Source organism: Dermacentor albipictus, chromosome 3 (genome assembly GCF_038994185.2).
Source record: "Dermacentor albipictus isolate Rhodes 1998 colony chromosome 3, USDA_Dalb.pri_finalv2, whole genome shotgun sequence".
In the NCBI taxonomy this organism is placed as follows: Eukaryota; Metazoa; Arthropoda; class Arachnida; order Ixodida; family Ixodidae; genus Dermacentor; species Dermacentor albipictus.
This window is the reverse complement of record NC_091823.1, coordinates 72696028-72719858: the sequence shown is the minus strand read 5'-3', so window position 1 is coordinate 72719858 and position 23831 is coordinate 72696028. Positions and strand designations below refer to the sequence as shown.

The 23831-nt window shown below is 44.3% G+C and overlaps 1 protein-coding gene across 5 annotated transcripts in view; it reads left to right on the top strand.

Annotated features, from left to right (window-relative positions):
- The window catches only part of LOC135900601 (sushi, von Willebrand factor type A, EGF and pentraxin domain-containing protein 1-like), a 101053-nt gene that overhangs the window by 20481 nt on the left and 56741 nt on the right, over positions 1–23831 (top strand). The window lies entirely within an intron of this gene.

Genomic DNA, 23831 nt, shown 5'->3' with positions numbered 1-23831 from the left:
GGCCGGGAAGATAGCGCACATGCGTGACGCCACGCGGCATCTCTCGCAAACGCGGCAGATTACCTATTGTGGGCTGAGGGCCAAGGCTTCAGAGCCAGTGGAAGCTCACAGAAGCGACCAGAGTCCGGGAGACATGCAAAGGACAACCTTTACTGCTCGGAGCCCAGACCAACTGAGTACCGCGCTTTCTGATCGCCGCTCCCGGTGCCAGGCCCGCTGAGCGTGGCCCAGGCGCATGAGCCACGCTCCGATGATGATGATAGCGGCACCTCTGCGCCGCCATGCGGCCGGCGTCCGCATACTATACAACAGGGCGCGTGGGCTGTGTACGCAACATTCAGCCAGGCGCAGCCACGGCCGCATTAGAACAAGAGACTCGCACCAACCTCCCCGTGCGTGCATAATAATCGTGTGGTCTGCACGCGTACATAATGATTTTCAATGTTGCATTTATTGCGCAATATTAAAGCGAAGTTTTCTTGCGAGCCCTCCGGCACTTCCGTGGCCGTGGCACCTGAACATCGCCCCCGAGTGCTCCGTGGTCGCTGCGCATGCGTTAGCTGAGAGAAGGTGAGAAAGGAGGACAAGTTAACTGTACCGGATGTGACGTCACATTGTTGTTTGTTTTTGCTTTTCTGAAATAACTACTCTCGAACTCAGACGGATGGCTTGCGTCTCGTTCGCGCGCGTAAGTATGGCTGTGGTCCGCTTTTAGTTTTTGGCGAATGCTTATAGAAGCTTCAAGTTGCGGACACTGCTGTGGGCCAGGGCTTGATGACATTTGTTGCCCAGCTGCTGGTGCTACCGCGACGTACTTCGAGCAACGGTAAGTGTTGTGCGATTACCCGTTCTCTTTCTGACACGTAAAAAACCGGTTGCGCATTCGAGCTGTGGTCGATGTGATCTCGAAATTCGAAGGAACACGAAATGGTTGTCGCAGGTCCCGCTGTGATCGCAGTATAATTTATTCGTTCGTGCCTTCAACACTGCAGTTCCTACGCGTTGCACCGATGTAAAAAAATTAACAAAGAAACAGCGACATCTTCCACGCGCCAGAAACGCATGCACTCGAGTGCATCCACGCTAGTTGATCAACTAGCGTGGATGTCGTCCTATGATGTTTATCGCCTTCTTAAGTCTATTTTTCTCCATCTCTATAGAATGACTACGCTATGCCCTTCTTATTTACCCATGCAGCGCATTGCTGCATTTAATTACTTTTCTCACTGCTGACCGCGCGGTATGGGCGTCAGAGGCTTTTTGAATGAATTCATTCGTTGCAGTGAGATAACGAAAGCGTATTTCCTTCACTTGAAACTTCTTAGTAGCTCCTTTGCGAGCCGTGGAGTTAAATCATACAATGCGTACGTTTATGCGAGCTGGTAAACGAAACCACTTTACTGCATGCTGCTGCTACTATAACTTTTACGGGAACTTTCAAAATTAAACATGTATATATTTGTATGAATCGGCTCACCAAGCTTTATATGCACGTCCGTTGCTTTCGTTCATAGATCATGTGCGTAGCTTGGCAACCGTGACCGATATTGTAAAAACAGCAAGAAGACAGATGACACAAGTAATGTGTCTGCTTTAATTGTTGTATGTGCTGTTTTTAGAATAACAACCAACTCCGCGCAGTCGTGCTGTTTACAGCTAAAACGTGTTTTTTCTTGTTGCATGAGGAGCATTTGCTTCTAATTGTGGCAGTAACGTTGTGAATTGTCCTCGGCCCAGATCGTTCACTGTGTGCAAACTTGTCTAATTTGTTTCACTTTGCTGCTGTCTTTACAGCTTCTGCTTATTTCCTCTGCCTGCACCTTATATTTGTTGTGTTTATCGACACCTGGCCTGTCTCTGCCTCGTTGAAGACAAATGGAAACAAGTACTGGTTGCTGTTGGTTTGTTTGGTTTGCTCAGTCTGAGCGTGGTATGTATATCCATTTGCTAAAAGGGTATGCAGCTGTGTCTAATGCAGGTACTGCTCATCTAAAGGTAGATTTAATAAGTAGTGGTTTGAGTGAGAATTAGTTGGTTTGAGTGATGTATGACACCAGAGAGTTATTGTTCTAGAAAGGTGACAAAGCTGCTCCACAAATTTAAGCTATGGAGATGCTTAACCATTTAAGTGTTCTAAGTTGCCATGAAGTATTACACACATTTAAAATTTCATTTGCAAAAGACATAGTAGAAGAAAAATCCAGAGAATTTCCTGCCAGATGTCTTGAGACAATAAATTGTAGAGAAAGCATTATAGTGAGCTGCCAGTGATTGTCGTCAGCTCTAACCCATTTTTCTATATATATCACTGTTGCTTCATTGTCTGTTGCCATCACATGCTTGTTATAAACAAAAAATTGAGCTGCATGATTCCCCTGATTTTTCTCGCTCATAAGATACAAATGTTTTGATTTCGGCTGCCTTGGGGCCTCATGGTAGAAAACGAGTATTTATTAGCCAGTTGTAAGCTTCTAAGATCATGTGCTTTGTAATGTGGGTGTTTTAAAGGATACTACACGTCTGCCATCATAACTGTGAGTGCTGCTGCCTAGCACTCCCACGGCTATGCTTAGTACATATGCGCAGCTATCCAAGAAAATTGACATTGGGACAACTTCCGTTGAAGCTCACTTGGTAGAGCATTGCAAGCACAAGGCAGAAAACGTGGGTTCAGCTTCGTTGTCTCTTATGCAAAGCATTATCATGAGCTGTCTCCTGGCTTCTTCGTACATCCAGTCAGATAGGCTCAATAATAGTTTGTAATGTGCCTGATGGTGGGTCGTTAATCTGGGTCTTTAGTGCAGCAGCCCAATTCTTTACCCATTAGGCTGAAGATGCATGCATAGCGCGCCAGATTAATCTCATTGGTTCTCTCGTAGCAGCTAATTTTTTCAGATGTTATGTGACACAGAGTTTGGGATTCACCCGTTTCAGCTCAGATGCAACAAAGCAGGTGTTGCGTCTATTTCGGTAAGAAGTGTGTGCAGTTGTTTTGGTTTCTCTGTGTTGACGTAGTGTGCTTTGTATTTCATGTGGTGTTAGGCATTACCGCAATTGCAGCTTCAATGCTGTGCCCATGAAAGCAGTTGTAGGTAGGTGCTCAGGAGTAACCGGAAGCTCATTCTTCCTCATTCTCTCTTGCATACAGCAGCTAGTGTGTCCAGTTTAGTGCCATGCACCTGTGTGGGGCATTTCCTTGTTCTTATTCTGCTGATGTGTTGTACATAGGGGGAAAGTCAATCCTCTACATCATGGTTGTCAGTGCTGCTGAATACAGTGCAGTCTCAGTCTCGCTGCCTTGAAATGTCATAAGAGGTGACCTCTGGGGGTAAAGTAGCATCTTGTTGTACCTTGTCATCGGGCATAGCCAAGGTTGTGGTTGCGCAACCCAAGCATCCTGGAACTTTCTGTGGGACCAATGGCACTGATGTTGAAAAGTGGGTGGCTATGTACGAACGTGTGAGTGGAATCAATAGATGGGACCCCACGCGTGTGCTAGTTAACCTGTTGTTCTACCTAAGAGGCACGGTAAATGTGTGGTATGAAAACCACGAAGAGGAGCTAACCAGCTGGGACCAATGCAAAGAGCAGTTGACAGATTTGTTTGGCAAACCAGCCGGCTGTAAAATTGACGCAAAACAGGAACTTTGTCATAAAGCAAACCCGATCACGACATGACAGAAGCTGAGAAGGTCGGGCATGTGCTTAAGGATTGCTGACGACGCCTTTTATCTGCTCATGTGCAAAAGCTGCTCTACAGTTGATGTTATCTTTAAAGAGTGCCGACAATTCCAGCACGCCAAAAGCCGATGTGTCTTGCAACCATTCGCCAGACTTCCCACTACTGCTGCAATGCCAACGTGTGAAGATCAACCCACACAGCAGCATGCGTCGCCATCGGAGGATGTTGTGCGAATCGCTGACGTGAACTGGATGCGATGGCGCCTGCATTTCTGTTCGCCTATCCCTGATGCTACAAAATTTTCAGTCCCCTTCTTACAAGCCATCATTCACCAGGAACTTGAAAACATTGGCTTACGTTCTGTCTGTGCTGTTGCCAATCCCAGAGCTAACAAACGCCCTTCTACTATTTTTGCTCCACCCCAACGCTTCTCTCTGTGTTATCGCAACCCAACTGAGTAGAGAACTATGGACGACCAGCCGATATGTTTCACCTGCTGCCGCATTGGTCATGTCGCCTGATACTGTCACAACTCATGGCCCTTAACGCTTCGCATGCCAACCAACCTGAGCCGTTTTGATGAAAATGCCCGCAATGTTTCGCCGACCGCCGAATCTAACAGCGCCAACTCTGCTAGGAACATGTGGTACAGTCGCTCACCATCGCCGCACGGACACCAGTCTCGTACACCGCAAACAAGTCGCCCATCTTCGCGTTCGCCACAGCCACGTCGCCTTTCGTCCCCTGTGGCGTTTGGCTGCACTCGTTCGTAGAACTAAGAAATGCAGCCCTCGGAGGTGGTGCTGCATTGCCTAATGCTGCAGCAAATCCTCTGTCTATGCACACAAGGAGAAGTGTAATTGGCGTTAAAATAGACAGCATAGCTGTCCAAGCACTCATCGACAGTGGAGCCCACATACCTGTGATGAGTGCTAGCCTGCGTAGTCGTTTAAAGAAGGTCCTCACCCCAGCAGCTGCCCGAGTGCTTCATATGGCTGACATTGGAATGCTGGTTCTTGGAATGTGTACTGCAAGTATAGCTGGCCGCCCTACTTCTGTTCTCTTTACAGTGAGCAACATCTTCCCTTACAACATTATCCTAGGATTTGACTTTTTATCCACTCATTCTGCCCTCCTCGACTGCACGGCCGGCGTACTTCAGTTACAACTGCCTCAACTCGCCGATGCTACGAGCACCGCCCCACTGTACTTGTGCTCGCTTCGTGATGTGCGTCTGTCACCCGAAGCAGTTACTTACGTCACTTTGACCGCCCAGCCACAGGTTCCTGACGGTGAATATGTGCTTCGCCCCATCATCAATGTGCTTTGAACCGGTCACGGTTACTAATAAGGACATTGTTTTACCTCTTCTGAATTTCAGCCTGTGCCCTCAAGTTATTCTGGCTAGCATGTTCTTGGACAGCGTTTCTAGTGGTTCTGAATTTGATATTGAGAGTCTGAATTCTGAGAGTGGTTTATTAGTGCCAGTCGCAGCGCCCAGCTCTGGTTCCTTAATGGACGACTTTGCGAAAATGACTGCACTTAACCTTACCTCTGCACAGGCCAGGGACATACGTCTCCTGCTTGAATCGTACAGTGGAATCGTTGATTTTGGCAACAGGCCTTTAGGCTGAACATCTGTTGTTCACTACCATATAAACGCTGGAGACACAAATCCTATTTGTCAGCGTCCCTATCGTGCATCGCATGCTGAACGTCGAGTCATCCAATCAGAGGTGGGCAAAACGCTCCGCAAAGGGGTCATCGAGCCATCAGCCAGCCCTGCGCCTGCTGTCCGTGTGAAAAAAGAAAGATGGTGCGTGTCATATTTTCGTCGATTATTGCCACTTAAATGAGATCACGCGGAAAGAAGTCTACCCACTACCATGCATCGATGACGCCTTGGACTGCTTGCACAGAGCTAAATACTTATCGATCTTCGATCCAGCTACTGGCAGATTTCGGTTGATGAAATGGTTGGAGAAGACAGCCTTCATCACACTGGATGGCTTATATCAATTCAAAGTCATGCCCTTTTGCCTATGCAATGCTCCTGCGATATTTGAACTTGTGATGGACTCTCTTCTGCGATGCTACAAATGGACTACCTGTCTTTGTTACCTTGACGAAGCTGTTTTTTGTCCCATGTTGGGCAGCTGCCTTACCCGACTCACTGCCATTATTGCGGTCTTCTGAAAAGCTGGCCTCCAACTCCACGAAGTGTCAATTTGGGCGCCGTCAGATTACCGTGTTGGGGCACCTCATTGACGCATCCGGTGTCCAACCAGATTCGGAAAAAGTTCGTGCCATACGCAGTTTCCCTGTGCCACATTCTGCTTCTGACGTGCGCTGCTTCTTCGGCCTGTGTTCTTGCTTTCATCGTTTCATCAAAAACCTTGCCAGATCAAAAAGAAGAACACGCCATTCTCATGGGGCCCGGAGCAGGCTCATGCGTTTGCTGCTCTCATCAGGTTTCTGACCACCCTTCCCATACTTGCCCACTTTGATCCATCTGCACCGACCAAAGTCCACACTGGCGCAAGCGGCCATGGCATCGGCGCTGTTCTCGATCAACAACAGAATGGTACGGAGTGCGTGATAGCTTACGCCAGCTGCCTGCTGTCACCTGCGGAGAGAAATTACCCCATCACCGAGTGGGAGTGCTTCGCTTTAGTTTGGGCTGTCGTCAAGTTCCGGCCATATTTGTACGGCCGTACATTTTCGGTCGTTACAGACCACCACGCACTCTGCCGGCTGTCTTCCCTTTGGGACCCGACAGGACGGCTTGGTGGCTGGGCTTTGTGGCTCCAGGAATTTTCATTTATTGTCAATTACAAGACTGGATGCCTCCACAAAGACACTAACTGCCTCTCGTCACCCCGTGGATCCACTTGATCCTTCTGTGCATGATCCGGTGACCTGCGTGATGGCTTTCACTGACATGACTGACATGCGCACCGAACAACGCAACGAGTCCTTACAGTCCATCATTGCCGGAGTGCAATCACTCCGACAGCACTGACGGCACATGCCGCATGTTCTTTCCGCGCAACGGCATCCTCTACCACCGCAATATGAATGCTGATGGCCCTGAGTTGCTCCTTCGCCGTTCTCGTCATCTGCAATCTGTTGCTCTTGAACAACTTCACGATGCACCGACGGTGGGACACCTTGAAGTTTTGCATACATACGATCATGTACAACGCCGGTTCTTCTGGCCAGGTCTCTACTGCTTTGTGCACTGTTATGTCGCAACTTGCGAATTGTGTCAGTGCTGGAAGAAACCTCCCCTACCACCTGTCAGATGACTCCATCCAGTTGAATTTCCCTGTGAACCGTTCTCTCGCTTAGGCCTTGACTTACCTGGCACTTTTCCGACGACGACTAGAGCTAACAAGTCGATTGCCATCGCTACTGATTACATGACACGCTATGCGATAACAAAGGCACTGCTGACTAGTTGTGCAACAGACGTCGTCGATATTCTCCTCCACGACGTCATTCTCCACCACGGTGCACCTCGACAGTTATTACAGACCGCAGCTGCTCATTCTTGTCTCTAGTTGTCGACGACCTCGTTCACTCTTGTGCCACTGAGCATAAGCTGTCCACCGCCTACCACCCACAAACAAACGGTCTTATGGAATGTCTCAACCGAACAATCACAGAGATGCTGTCGATGTAGGTCTCCAACGATCACCGCGACTGGGACACCACGCTGGCCTACGTGCCGTTTGTGTATAACTTGTCCCGAAGTGACACTGCAGGATATTGACCTTTTTATCTTTTGTATGGTTGCAACCCCACTTTGCCCTTTGACATCATAATTCCTTCTGTGCCACATGTTGCAACTGACCATGCTCATGAAGTCGTTGATCGCGCTCACAGGGCATGTCAAGTCGCCCGATCTCGTTTATTAGCCCCGCAGCATATACCAAAAGAGTTGTGACTGATGCCATCGCGATGTCAAGTTCGCACCAGGTGCTTGGATGCTCCTTTGGTCACCATGTCGTCGGGCTGGCCTCTCCCAGAAGCGTCTGTCTCACTGCACAGGGCCTTATGAAGTCCTAGGTCAAGTTAACAACGTAAATTATGAGATTTCGCCACTTCAGTTTGATGCATCCTCAAGTCTGACGCCTGTTGACGTCGTGCATGTTTCGCGGCTGAAGCCATACTTCGCTCGCGATTCTTTGCCTACCATGAGCCGAGACGGCGCTTCACCACCCGGGGGTCCTGTTACGGAAGGATGAAAAAAGAGAGGAAGAAGACCGCAGCACGCTGGCTGCTGCGTGCTGTTGGTGGTCAGCCATCTTAACTACTCCGCCTCATCTTGTATATTGACACGTGTACTTCTTTATCTTTATTGGGCGACCACTCCTCGCCCAAATTTTATCGCACAGCACAGGACGTGCCTGCATGTAAACCGCAACTTGTTTCACCGCAACTTGTGTTATCTGATTGCATGTGTGCGCGATGTGAATAATGTGGAACATTGTGGAAGGCACGCAGGTCCCAGTGACTGCTCTGGAACATTCGACGACAGATGTATAAAAGCCGACGCGCTTGACCCACTCATCAGATTTTCGACGACCCCCGATCGTGTTAGCCGCTACCATCCTTCTTTGAGTGTAGCCTCTTTTGAGGGCACAAGTTCGCCCAATAAAATGCTCGTTTCGTTAATCATAGTTTTGCTGCCTTCTCAACCGTCACTATCACGTGACAATATATATTGTAAATACAGTCTTTCTATACTCCCAACATCCCCGTAACAGTATGCTTTGCCTCTGGCATGTTCATGATCTCCGATGGTATATAAAACTGTGATGCAGACTAAGCTTCACAAAGAATTATGTTCCGTCTCTTCCTTACAGGCTGCCGTGTTTCAGCTAAATCTGCTTTTCCTGTGTCCAGTGGTCTTGTCGCTCAATTAGTGCTTGCCTATTTATGTTACACTGCAACCTCTCTTCTCCTCTCTCCTCTTGTCCTCCTGTCCTTTTACACTCCTGCAAACTTTTAGATTTCAATACTCGAATGATTAATACAAAGATTGATGCTACCATATTATATGTGACGGCTGTCATGACGGCAATAGTTTAGGTGGACCTGAAACTAAATGAAAAAAAACAAAACAGGCATGTGTGAGTAGGAATAACTTCCTCGTGTCCTTGTGACAAAACTTGCTCCATGCTAAACTTTGCCTCAAGGAAATTGGTCTTAAAAGTCTCAAACCCATTTGTGCATACTGCATAAGCCAAGTTTTCCACTTGTCAAAACAGCAGCCGCCACAAAGTGTTAGGAAAGAGGCAAAGAAACCATGCCTTTGCATTTGTACTCTCCTCACAAAGCTTGTGTCATATATGCAATCACTCACCATACACAAACACATTGGTCAACACTGCAATGTTTGGAAGAACCCGAACCAACATTATGTAGCCATTTACCTTCAGTATGCCTCCTGTAACATGAATCCCCACTGTGCTTGGAATCTACATAATTTTCTTTAATTTCTCAGGTATTTGGTGGTAGAAGCCAATGCATTAGACAGAAATCCTGCTACACTGCAGCAATGTTCAGAATGTAGTATGAGGTACTCTGTCTGGCTGGAAGGTGAAGATAGAAATTATATTAGTCATTAAAATATAGTAGCCAGTATTGAAACTACACATGCACTCAAGGCTGAGCCACATCATGAGAACATGGAAGAGCAGACACACACTTGAGCTGCATTGTGTAGCTTTACCAACAAGCCCAGCCGTACACTGAAGTAAGCATGTTTTGGGCTAGTCAGCTCGTAGCTTCAGCAAAATTTCAGCAAGTAACAAAAAGAAACGCCTATTTCGTATCGCCAAACGGTCACTAAATCCTGAACGCTGGTTGTCCTACAAATCTGCTGCCGCCACGTACTTTTCAAATCTACGGTCTGCAAAATTTTCCTACTACAACGTTACCCTTCCCAAGCTACTGAAAACTAACAGTAAGGCATTCTGGAGCTCTATGAAAGGAGATAACACTAGAAAGATTACTCTAACTTCACTAACTGGGAAAGCAATCGCCGACCAAGCATGTGCTGACGTGCAAATGACACGTTCGTACAGGCCTTTTCGCCGTCTTCGCATGTTACTCCTCCTCCCGAAATACGGCCTAAAAGATACCCCCCCATGGATCCCATAGCATTTAGTAGTAACGGTATTAAATCAATTATAAATTTATTTATTTTTATTTATTTATTTATAAATAAAATAAATAAATAAATAATATAAATAAATAAATAAATAATTATAAATAAATTAGAATTGAAATCGTCATGTGGTGTTGATGGAATTAACATTAAATTCTTACACAGTACTAGTGAATATTGCTCGATAATTTTAGAATTACTTTTTTCTCAGTCGCTTCACAACGGCACATTGCCTTTAGATTGGAAAACGGCTAAGATAGTTCCAATTCATAAATCTGGTGATACGCATAACCCTTCTAATTATAGGCCCATTAGTTTAACTTCTGTGCCCTGTAAAATAATGGAGCACGTAATTTATTCTCAGGTAATCAATCACCTTGAATCTAACAACTTCTTTACATCTAGCCAACATGGTTTTCGTAAAACATTCTCCTGTGATACTCAGCTTCTTTGCTTTACTAATGACTTGCATTCTAACTTGGACGCAGGATTTCTTACGGACTGTATTTTCCTTGATTTCGCTAAAGCTTTTGACAAAGTACACCACATATTACTGCTATCTAAACTCAGCGCACTAAACATTGATACTAATGTACTTAATTGGATAAAAGCATTTCTAACACACCGCATGCAATTCGTAAGCGCTAATGATGTTAATTCAACTCTTACCCCAGTTAAATCAGGTGTTCCACAAGGGTCTGTGCTTGGGCCGCTGTTATTCTTAATCTACATTAACGATCTACCTGATAGCATTTCGTCTAAAATTTGTCTTTTTGCAGATGACTGCGTAATATATCGCAAAATTACTAATGACACTAGTATTTCATCTCTTCAGGACGATTTAAACACATTGCATAACTGGGCTATAAAATGGCACATGCAGCTTAACATCAAGAAATGTAAATCAATGCGAATATCCCGTACTAATGAAGCTTGTCCTGCATATTTACTTAATAACATTCCTTTAGAGAGCGTAAGAAATTACAAATATCTGGGCGTCCATATAACCTATAACTTATCCTGGAAGTACCATATCGACTTTATAACGAGCAAAGCTAATCGCACACTTGGATATCTTCGTAGAAGCTTCTCGCTCACACCATTATCACTCAAACATTTATTATACACGACATATGTCCGTCCACAGTTGGAATATGCATCATCAGTATGGGACCCACATCATGCCACCTCAATTAACTGCCTTGAAAGTGTCCAGAATCGCTCCGCTCGGTTTATACTAGCTAATTACCATCGTACAGCAAGCGTAACACAAATGAAAACTACCTTGAACTTACCTTCGCTATTAACCCGCAGGAAACAATCACGTCTATGCTTATTTCATAAGATTTATTACCAGAACGCTGCGCTTCGGTCGGCGTGGATTAACCCAGCACCATTCATCTTCTCACGTAGAGATCATACGCATAAGGTACATGTTCCTCGCTCTAACACACTAACACATTCGCAATCATTTTTACCTAAAACATGCAACGAATGGAACGGTCTGCCAGCATCTATTGTTAATATAAGTAATCCTGTTCAATTTAGAAATGCTTTAGTTAACTACGTGTAAATCATGAAACTTGCGTTCAATATATCATGTGACTTGTTATTGTATAAATGCTATTTTTTCAAATTGACTATGTATGTATTTACCTATCATTCCCAATCTGTATATTGAAGTGTATGATGACTTTTTTTTATGGTGAACTACAACTACTATTTTTTGTATAAATTATTGAGCTAGTATAATTTTCTATTTTTACTTATACTGTGCCTTTCCTGTATATCATTTTTTTACTTCCTTTATGAAGCCTCTCCCCTCTATAATGTATATTTACTCTGAGGGTACTGTAAATAAATAAAAAAAAAACATAAATGCATGCACAAAGTGTAGACTTCCGACTGGCTTTGTTTGGTGAAGGCAGAGAGTTTATAAGGTTCTTCAAAATGGCAAAACAAAGAACATTCGCAAAGAAATTGTGCACGAGGCAGTGACAAAAAATAGCAAGGCCACCTGTGCATTAAGAGCGCAGTAGAGTCCCAATGTGCCCATCTAAGAATTCGATTTCTTTCCTTGATAGGGATCAAGAAGGTGAGCTAACTTGTCACACATTTTAGCGATGTGGAATGCCTTGATGACTTCTCTTTCTGTTCTTGAGTTTGCCTTCGAAAGGAATTTATTCTGTTCCTCATAAGGCACGTAGCTTTTGCTGTCACAGCTCCTGCACTGCAAGAGGAGATTCTCAAGGAAAGAATTAAAGTCCTAAACGGGCACATTAAGACTCTCCTGCACTCTTAATGCATACATGGCCTTGATATTTTTCGTCAATACCTTGTGGACAAATTATTTGCAATTGCTCCTTGTTTTGCTATATTGAAGTACCTTATATATTCTTTGCTTTCACAAAATAAAACCAGTTGGAAGCCTGTGCTTTGTGTGTGTCTACATTTCAGTTCACATCCTGTCTTCTTCGCGCAGTTTAAAATTTTGCCTAAACAGTTGTATAGCTTGTGTATACGATGAGTAATTAATATCATGATGACTGCAGCACAGCAATGGTCTAGTGGGATAGTGTCAACATAGTATAGAGATGGTACTAAGTTAAAAATTTCGAAATGCCATAAATTGTGCAATCAACCCTTATCCCTCGGTTTCCTACAGCTGCAGAGCACTTGACCACTGCAGCAGTCAGGCATGCTGCATATTGGGCAGTGCCAGGAATTGCGAGATCGAGACAGGCTGCCACTAGAAGTTCCTTGGGCCAGGTGATAACTCAAATACATCCAAATATTTCTATATTTCACTATATAAACCTTTGTAGAATGAGGAACTTTTCAAGGGTGAAGTTGTTTCACACAAAGAAAAACTATTACTAAATAGTGACCAGTTCCTTTTGTTTTGTAAGCCAGATTGCATGTATTTGACATTGCTTACTGACTCTTAATTATTCTCACTGTCCAATACAAGCATATGCACTCACATATGTTTTCAAACAAAACTATTGTGTGGAGCCATGTTTGTGGTGGAATAAAATTGGTCCCAATACAGAGCTTTGTGGCACACCAGATCTTACTAGCGATCGCGGAGAAGAAAGTTAATTAGAAGTTACAAATTGGTACCGGTTAGTTAAGAATTTACTAATCCAATTCGTGGTCCTGTCAATTCGAAGTTTACTGTCGTTTGGGTATCGGACCAAGCCGATGTCCCCTGGCCTGGACGGTCCCTGGCGCTTCACCTAGTGGTGGCCTTTGAAAATAGCAGCGTGGCACCAGTGGTTGCATCAGGATCTAGGCTCATGAAGGTAGACAACAACGTGCACAGGGCAAGTTCGGCGGCCTGGTACTCATCACATTTGTGGATAACACCATAGTTTTTGCGAGTCCTAGCCCCTACCTAGGGTACCAGTCTGTGCACTGCGTGTTTATATATATATATATATATATATATATATATATATATATATATATATATATATATATGTGTGTGTGTGTGTGTGTGTGTGTGTGTGTGTGTGTGTGTGTGTGTTGTGCAGGATTGCTCGTTGGCAGCACGTGTTCATGCAGCCGCTGACGGGCCTTCGATGCGTTTCGCCCTGGTAGTGCAGTCGTCTTTGTGGTTCTAGAGCTGCGTTGGCATTGCCCAAGAACAGGATAAATCGGCATGGCGCAGAATTTCAGAGTGGGGGCGCTCCATTCTATTCCCACTTCATTCCTTCAGAGTTGTGGTTTATGTGATTCCAGTCCTTTTGTCGGAGTTCTGACAGTTGAACCATTCCCACTCCTTGAGTGGTCGAACTAATCTACTCCAATCCTCCAATTACAGTACATAAAATGCTTTCTGTGTAATTACTACTTGCGCCCCGATGCGATAGCGTAGAGGTAGAGCATCTGCCTCATGTGCAAAAGCACTGTGGTTCAAATCCCGGTGCCACGCAATTTTCCACTGGATAGAAAAAAATCCACATGTTGATACAGCTGTATAAACAGGCCTGGTGGCCTGACCCCGGTGACCAGAACCGGTAATGCACTCCCTCACCAGAGCAGGATTGGCCACCTTGGTGCAGTACTTGGCCACAACCTTCTATATGAATAGAACAATCAAATCCCCGCCCTCAGTCCCCAGCAGCTACAAAGCAACTGACCATTGCGGTGGTGAGACCTGTGATGCAGCAGAGCGTGCTAAGAATCTCTGGATCTGGACAGGCCGCCATTGGAATCTGAACCTGGCAATGTTTAACGCTAGAATGTTTTCTAGTGAGGAGAGTCTACCAGTGCTATTGGAGGAATTAGCGAGCATTAAATGGGATATAATAGAGCTCAGTGAGCTTGGGAAGACAAATGAAGCATATAAAGTGCTAAAAAAGCGGGCACATGCTGTGCCACCAGGGCTTAGCAGAGAGATGAGAACTAGGAGTCGGATTCCTGTTTAATAAGGATATAGCTGGTAACATACAGGAATTGTATAGCATTAACGATAGGGTGGCAGGTCTTGCTGTGAAACTTAATAAGAGGTACAAATTGAAGGTTATACAGGTCTACGCCAGTACATCTAGTCATGATAACCAGGAAGTCGAAAGCTTCTATGAAGACATGGAATTGGCGATAGGTAAAGTCAAAACAATATACACTATACTGATGGGCGACTTCAATGCCAGGGTAGGCAAGAAGCAGGCTGGAGAAAAGTCAGTGGGGGAACATGGCAAAGGTTCTAGGAATAGTAGGGGAGAGTTATTGGTAGAGTTTGCAGAATGGAATAATTTGCGGACAATGAATACCTTCTTCCGCAAGCGGGATAACCGAAAGTGGACGTGGAGGAGCCCTAATGGCGAGACTAAAAATGACATAGACCTCATACCCTGTGCTAACCCTGGCATCATACAAGATGTGTACGTGCTCAGCAAGGTGTGCTGCAGTGACCATAGGATGGTAAGATCTCGAATTAGCCTAGACTTGAGGAGGGAATGGAAAAAACTGGTACATAAGAAGCTGATCAATTAGTTAGCGGTAAGAGGGAAGATAGAGGAATTTCGGATCAAGCTACAGAAGAGGTATAGGGCTTTAACTCGGGAAGAGAACCTTAGAGTTGAAGCAATGAACGAAAATCTTATGGGCATCATTAAGGAGTGTGCAATAGAAGTAGGTTGTAACTTCGTTAGACAGGATACCAGTAAGCTATCGCCGGAGACGAAAGATCTAATTTTAATACCACACCTTATACATAGCTTTCATTGATTACAAGAAAGTGTTTGATTCAGTCAAAACCTCAGCAGTCATGCAGGCATTATGGAATTGGGGTGTAGACGAGCCATATGTAAATATACTGAAAGATACCTATAGCGGCTCCACAGCCACCGTAGTCCTTCATAAAGAAAGCAACAAAATCCCAATAAAGAAGGGTGTCAGGCAGGAAGATACGAACTCTCTAATGCTATTCACAGCATGTTTACAGGAGGTATTCAGAGACCTGGATTGGGAAGAATTGGGGATAAGAGTTAATGGAGAATACCTTAGTTACTTGCAATTCGCTGATGATATTGCCTTGCTTAGTAACTCAGGGGACCAATTGCAATGCATGCTCACTGACTTGGAGGGGCAAAGCAGAAGGGTGGGTGTAAAAATTAATCTGCAGAAAGCTAAAGTACTCTTTAACAGTCTCGGAAGAGAACAGCAATTTACAATAGGCAGCGAGGCACTGGAAGTGGTAAGGAAATACATCTGCTTAGGGCAGGTAGTGACGACAGATCCGGATCATGAGACAGAAATAATCAGAAGAATAAGAATGGGCTGGGGTGCGTTTGGCAGGCATTCTCAGATCATGAACAGCAGGTTGCCATTATCCCTGAAGAGAAAAGTGTATAACTGGTGTGTCTTACCAGTACTCACCTACGGGGCAGAAACCTGGAGGCTTATAAAAAAGGGTTCTACTTAAACTGAGGACGACACATCAAGCTATGGAAAGAATGATGGGTGTAAAGTTAAGGGGATAAGATGAGAGCAGATTGGGTGAGGGAACAAACGCAAGTTAATGATATCTTACTTGAAATCAAGAAAAATTGGCATGGGCAGGGCATGTAATGAGGAGGGAAGATAACCGATGGTCATTAAGGGTTATGGACTGGATTCCAAGAGAGGGGAAGCGTAGCAGGGGGCGGCAGAAAGTTAGGTGAACGGATAAGATTAAGAAGTTTGCAGGGTCAGCATGGCCACAATTAGTGCATGACCGGGGTAGTTGCTGTTTATTATAGCATTTTGCAAATGTGGCTCGCTTTTACGCACCCCTTCTTATGTCTAAAAAAAACAGAAATGAACATCCAGTATTCTTTTTTAACTTTCACTAAGCTTATCGTATAGCTCAGTGTTAACATATAGGTCAACGTACAGTATTTACAGGTGAGGTTACAGAAAGCAGTAATAATTGACAGTAAACACTGCTTGGATGGTGAAAAACATGGGAATCAGGTCATCTTATTTCCGACAATTTTTTTTGGCATAGGAGGCTAATCAAATGGTGATGTAGCAACACTGTAAAGACTGAATGAGATGGATGGGGAATGCCTTGATGACTTCTCTTTCTGTTTTTTATTTTGCCTTCGAAAGGAATTTATTCTGTTCCAGATAAGGGAGGCAGCCTTTGCATCTGCAACAGAACATCAGTGGATTTTGTGTGAAGCACTTTTTCCATGCTTTTTTCACTACCTGAGCAAGGTAACTTTCTTGGTGCTTCATCACGCAATTTATACAATCAACTTCCATTAATTCTACCCTCACGAGACTGACGGGTCGAATTAAGATGCAAAAACCTGCTGAAGCACCATTGATTCATTCGGCAATATGTGCTTGAGTAACACACCTCTGAAACGAACGTGCATCAAATTTCTATTTGTCCACAGTATAAAACTAAAGTAGAAATGACTTAACTCCAAACCAAAGTAGAAACCTACGTGTACCTCATTTTTTAGAATGGCAGCTGATTTTCTAAAGCCAGCTTTGCCGTATTACAGCCATGATATGTGGTAAAGCATATGAATGCTACAACCACTGTTTTAGTTTCGCAATCGATTGCACAGCTAGGCAATTTTCGTCTCAATGTCCTTTTAAAACAAAAAATGTTCGTTAGAATCAGATAAGTACCACAATCGGACATTGTCAGCTACCGTTACTCCTTGAAAATCTTTTTCGGGTGGGTCAGAAATAGGCATTTCAGAGAGGAGATGGCATTTGTTTAACGCATTCACTGTCCCCTAAGCTCTACTGAGACATGCGCTGCCACTAAAAGGGGTCATTATTGGGGTCTGGTCAAGTTCGCATTATCCGGCGCATGCCAGTTTTAGGATCGAAATGATGAATGTTTAATCCCATAGAAATGCATGGGCGTCGGCCAGGTTCGAATTAACTGAAAAAATTAAATTAACCGGAGTCACATTATTGGAAGTTTACTATACACCCTTTTCTGTTCTCCAAGAAGTTGCCATTTTAATATGTTGTTTTCTTCTATCAGTGTGGCAATGGTGCTAAATTTAGCATTTGTTTCAATCATCCATTGTTCCAAGGACAAGCTACAAAGTAGGGGCACACTTTGAGACGTGAAACATTTCCACATATGAAGGAAGGGCATGTTAACATCTGTACAATTAACATAAGTTGGCTGTATTGTCTGCATAGCATGTGGTTGCTTTTTTGGAATGTGGTCTTTCTGTAAAACAAAGTTGCATTTGTTTCAAATAAATTGCTGAACCATTGCTTGTGTGTTTTCCTGTGCTCTCTATGCTGATTGCGCTTTTGAAAGTGCAGTGAGCAACTGCAGACTGAAATGCACAAGGCTTCACTTTATCATGCCAGGAAGCATTTTGGCTTGACAAAGGAGCCTTAACCCCTTCCATGCACAAAATTTTTTTTGGTATAAACACATCAAATGAAAGACAGTGGCCTCTTCTCATGTATTTTAAAGCCTGGCAGTGTTAAAGACAGAGTGAAGTTGTACAAATACAATTTACTGTTAAGTATTGCTGCTAAAACCTCATGCTTGTGTATAGTATATGCATGCAGTGCTGGTTATGCCGTGGTAGAGCCGTGAAACAGCTTTCACCACACTGCTTGCTATAGCATTGCTGTGTTCTGCAACCTGAGGTAAAAACTATATATCTCTAGAAGTTCAGCAGCACAATTAACAGCTATTGCCGTATGTTCGATGCACTCCTGGCCAGGGACTTTTCGTCCTGTAGGCAAAATAGATGGCTGCCTCGGACGCTGTTTTGGAAAGAGCGCAGCATACCTCGAAAGCTTGCTCACAATGCTTCACCAGCAGGTTTTGCCAGCGAGAGTGGAGGGGGGCACAATAATTTGACTTTACATGGTGCGGCACAATACCTTAAAATGCTGCTGCTTCTGGCTTCCATTTACTATGACCTGCTGGTGCACCTCAACTTGGAGCAACCCAATTTCACTAAAATTCTGAATTCTTCTACCAACATGGTGTGGTGTGGCTATCTATGATCACTGTATAAAACCGGGGCAAACAGCATGTCTAAAAAGTACAAAAGCTGGTATAACTGTAATGAATGACCTTCAGTCATCCTAAATGTGCAAAATCGCTAGAATTGGTCAAACTCAAACACTGCAGAGTTTAAGTAGTCCTGGCACAATTTTTTTCTTATGCGTGTGTAGCTGTCATTCAGTTAACTACACTACAAAACTTCAAATTCCTTCTATGCACAACAAATATATCCTTAACGCCAACATTTAAACATGTGCCAAAGGCAGTGTGGCCCCATAATCTGGTGACAACATTGCATGGTAGGTCACAAACAAATGATGCATGCTGCAGTTGTTCAACAGTAAGCGATGCCATTATTAGGTCATTGAAAACTGAGCATGTTAGGACCACTATGCAGCACAACATTGGTCTTTCTGTCTTGGTGCACACTGTGGAGTGGGTGCATGTTAAAAACCTCAGGCGATTAAAGTTAAGCCGGAGTTCGCAACTATGGCATGCCTCGTAATCGTATCGTGGTTGTGACTTATAGAACACTAGAATTAAATTAATTTTAATTTAGATGTTTGAGAAGAGTCATAAGAAAATTTATTTAGTGAAGCAAGTCTTAGCACACATAAAGAATCGCTCAAAGCACATGCAGCTTTCAGTGGCATGGTGTGGTCATAAAAGCTGCCATTTGGAACCAGATTAATATAAAAAAAATTCAGACCAAAAGTTAAATGTCGGTGCTCCTTTACATGTAAGCATGAGGGACACATCTTTAAAGGCATCATCTAAATCCTGTGGAAGTATTTATTGGTGAATATCAAATGGCCGTACATCTAAGGAAGTTATAGAGTGTTATGATAACAGGAAGCCACAAGATTTTTGTTGTGCACTCTTCCTATAGAGACAATATAGGCCAGCAACAAAATAGTTGGGTCTAGTGAAGAATTCATTCAAGATCCTTGCCAATTTGGCAGGTTCACTATGACTAGAGATAATGAAGGCTAAGCACGTTGAAATGCATGCCCAAACCTCATCAGCATTGCATCACTTATTTCAAATAACTTTCATTTTGTCATTTTGCCAGATTAAAAGTTATCAAAAACCTGCTTGACTGGTTTCAAGAACTTTTCGAGAACAGTTTGGTTCTATTTGAATGCAGCATTGTCAGTCTTTAGTGAACTAGATGCATTTTTACTGATATGCAATTAGGTAGGTCAAAGCAGATGCTGTCAAAGTGCATGTGCAAGAGTGTTTGGAGTGGGCATTCCTGGGTTATGTTGCCAAGAAGGGAGTTTTGAGCTTAATGCACACAGCAGCTATAGCATATGAAAACCAGCACTTTACTCATTTTTTAGATACCGCAGGGCTTGCACTAATGCTGGTCATAGCCTATTATAATTTCTACCATATATTGCCCTTGTCATGACAAGTTATTTTTATTGTCCAACAATATATTCCCTCTGTGTACAATCAACATCTCTGACAAGGACAACAGAAACAGTATGATTGGAAACTGCAGAATTCTCCATCTGCAGAGGTGGCTGGCTGATTGCCGTATTAGATGCTTTGTGAGCTGGCATTGGTGTGTAAATCTCAACTCATCTGCAAGCATACAAAATAGGCTTTGGGATACTTTTACCACAAGAAGAGAGACTAAAATGACTGTTGCCTGTGACATTTATGGCACATACCTATGACGACGGATCAGCTAGGATTCCCCATGAATACAACATCAAATAGCTTTATATTCCCACTAACTTGATAGTACATAACACTGATATGTAACAAAAATAAACAACAAAGTAACTGAAAAACGAACAGGTCTACTACGATTGAGCCACAAGGGGAAAGATGGAAACATTTGTGTTAATTGTATGAAAAAAATGTGCCTAAGATGTCATCTTCCCAGCAGCAACAATATGATCATGCACAAACCAGCATTGCTGTTCAGGCACACCCCAGGCTGCTCACACCATTTTCTACAAGATTTGAAGCCCAACAGGCAAAAGGGGTGAATACCTTCAGCATAAAAGAAGAAAGTTATTCTATTCCATATCCTCACATGAAACACAGCAATATTGTTACAAGCCATTTTCATACATTGAAGGCATCAGCAATGTGATGAAGACAATTGAAGCACTCATGTTCCTATTTCCATTGCAATACAAACCTACACTTGGTCATATGAAGGTGCATGTGCCAAATTCAACTGTGTACTGTTATGAGGCACATGGAACAGACATTCTAAGGAAGTGAAATATTTGTAATGCAGTTACTTAATTTGTCCAGTCAGAAGAACAATGCGCTAAATACAAAAAAAAACCTCCAGGCCCACTATGCAATGCTTTTGCCAAGCTATCCAAAACTTCAATGTGTGCAAGTCCACAATGACCAGGAAAAGAAGTAAACAAATTTCTTGAAGATGGAATAAAAAAGAAATGTTGCGACAATTGAGAAATGAGTACTTTGCTTTCTATTGGCACAGGGATAGACAGTCGATGGGCACAATTTGAACTTGAACTCATGGCAGTGTTGCAGGGGCAAATACCACTCATACTTCTGAGAACCGTCGGTTACAATGCTGAGTTGGAAGGGAAACTTTACAAATACTTCTTCGGAAGTTCAAGCATCTGACCAGTAAGTAGTTGAGCATGCATGACTAGGGGAAATATGATCAATTTCACAAATAGCACCATTCCTAAAGAACTGGCACACTGCATTGATTTCTCAGGTGACAACTATTTTTCGAAAAGCCTCTGCGCGCGTTAATACAACCTGAGGCAGCTTAAATCTAGGTCACATGGAATCGAAAAATACAGCAGCGGGTGTATCACTTAAATTTGCTATATCTCGCGAACATGAGCGAAAATTTCAATTTGAAAAGGTTTGCTCGAAAGGAAAACTCACGGCCGTAACGCTGCTGCCCATCGCCAGTTGTGTGAATAAAAAAAACAAAAACATCTGCGCGATCAATAGACACTTCGTCGATATTTGAAGCAGATCGTTAGTGGATATCAAGAAATGTGCACTGGATAAGAGCGAAACATCTACCCGACTGACTGACGGAAGTAAGGCTCACAGGATAAGTTTTCTCTATCTGCACCGATAATGCAGCACGTATTGTGCAATTAAATCGCCCGTAATGCGCAGCAATTACCGCACTCGATTGAAGTGACCATCGCAGCGATGCGCTATTTATTTCAGGACCACGAAAAACAAGGTATTCACCTAAGTACAGCGGCGGTTTACCAGTCGGCAAGCCCCTAACTCGCATATGACGAAAGCAAATGTCACGGAGTCCAAGCCCACGATTGCTCAAGTCAAACTGCACTCGCACGAATATCGCGCACGTTATGCTTTCGACACGCACAAAAGCGCGCGCAGAACGTCTTGCAGCCGACATGACGGCAATGGCTAATCTACGTTCGAGAGTAGCTCTTTCAAAAAAGTAAAAACAAGCAACAATGTGACGTCACATCCTGCAAAAAAGAGCTGTTCTCCTTTCTCACCTTCTCTCAGCTCACGCATGCGCAGCGATCACGGAGCACTCGGGGGCGATGTTCAGGTTGGCCGTGGCTGTTGGCTTGGTGCTGCTGCTGGTACGCCGAATAGTTCACGCGCTGGGCCGCACTACCATCTTTACTACCTTTATAGTTAGTAAGTCCTGTTATAGTTAGCCCTGTTTTCTGCGGAATTACGCAGTGATAAAACAAATGATGCCTAAACGTGCTCAGTGCACAAATACACGACATCAAAAGCACAATTTCTCTATTAGAGCAAACCTTTCTGCCCTTCCTATGTCTACGTTCCTAACCATAAGGCCACCCGCCGCGGTGGCTTAGCGGCTATGGTGCTGCGGTGCTAAGCAGCCGGTCGCGCGGTCAGATCCCGGCCGCGGCAGCCGCATTTCGGTGGCTGCGAACGGCAAAAAAGCCCGTGTCCCGCGTATTTGCGACACATTAAAGATCCCCGGGTGGTCAAAATTAATCCGGAGTCCTCCACTACGGTGCGCCTCATAATGAAATCGTGGTCTTGGCACGTAAAACCCCAGAATTCATTCAATCATTAGGCCACAATCGCACGTGTACTTCTATGATGGCAAAGCGCACTACCTCCTTGAGATGGGCGCCGCATGTTGCTGCTGCTGATATTCGTGCAACGACGGCACATACTCACAACGGTGGATTGGCAACGAAGCGAGCGGTACATTTAAAATAAATAAAAGGAAATAAATACAGCGCAGTGTTGCCCGTAGAGTTTCACACAAAAATTGGAGGACGCTTAAGCTTCGCCTTCAAGAGTGGAACGCGACAGCGTTCCCGTCGACCCGCCAAGGGGTGTAAGACAGGTAATGGGCTACAGGGCAGCCATCACTTACGAGGCGCCCCGCATCGGACACGGTGAGCGTCAAGCCATATGGTCGAGCAACGCGGCGTTCGGCGCAGCAACGAAACGTGCGCCTGAGCAAGCGGAACGAACCAAAGAACTCAGTATCTCAGAGGGGTAAATGATGCACGCCAGCCAAACGTCATGATCGGCACGGGCAGAGAAATAGACAGATAGTGATCTAAAGAACGGAAGGACGCTTGATTCTGCAGAGGGAGCAAGGCGAAGCGTTGTCAGGGGAGAGAGAGTCCGAGCCGCGACCCGCCTCGCACAGCTCCAATGCTAAAGCCCCTCAATCTCCCAAAGTAGCGCCATTCACTTCCCTCCTCCTCCGCTCGGCGCGGCCTCGACGGTGGCGCCGCCGGTGGTGGGCCTCCCGTAGCAGACGACGGCTAACACGCTACGGGAGGAAATCCGCGGAAAAGTTCGTTCGAGTACTGCGGAGCAGTTTTTTCAATCTAGATCTTGCTTTGTCAGTCGGTAACTGGCTTTAAGAGTGTCGTGTCGGATTTGCGGAAGAAATAGAGAAAAGCACCATTATTCAAGGCGCATTTAAGGCGTAAAGCGCGCGCACGTTGAAAGTTCGTGTTGCTGAAACACGACACAAGCACGCGGTGTGCTCAGACACACGAGTAATTACCAGAGTTTCAGGTTTTGACAGCGTGAAAGTATGTGCACGTGGTTTCGTAGGTTAATTTACGTACCTGCAGGATGCTTTTGTTCGGCCGGCGCGTGAGAGATTCCGACTGTCTGCGGTCAGCAATGCCTGGCAGCAGGGCCGTTTCTGTTCCGCGCCTTTTACAGATGTACGTAGCTCATGCCCAGGTTGTGGTGGCCATGTGCAATGTTTTCACACATAGGCGGTATAGATAATTTGAACAACGTACCAGCATATGAAATCGTTATTTATTTATTACAGTGCAAATGGTTATAATTTGATAGACAAAAAAAGAAGGAACTTGATGGGACAACTGGAAAGAGGTTCAGAAAATAATTATCCCCCTCCCCTCATTGGCACCAGCAACACTCTTGTTGAAGTGCTAATTTTATCTCTGTATACTACGTGCGTCTGTATTCTTTTGCGTTGTAAGTTTTCACAA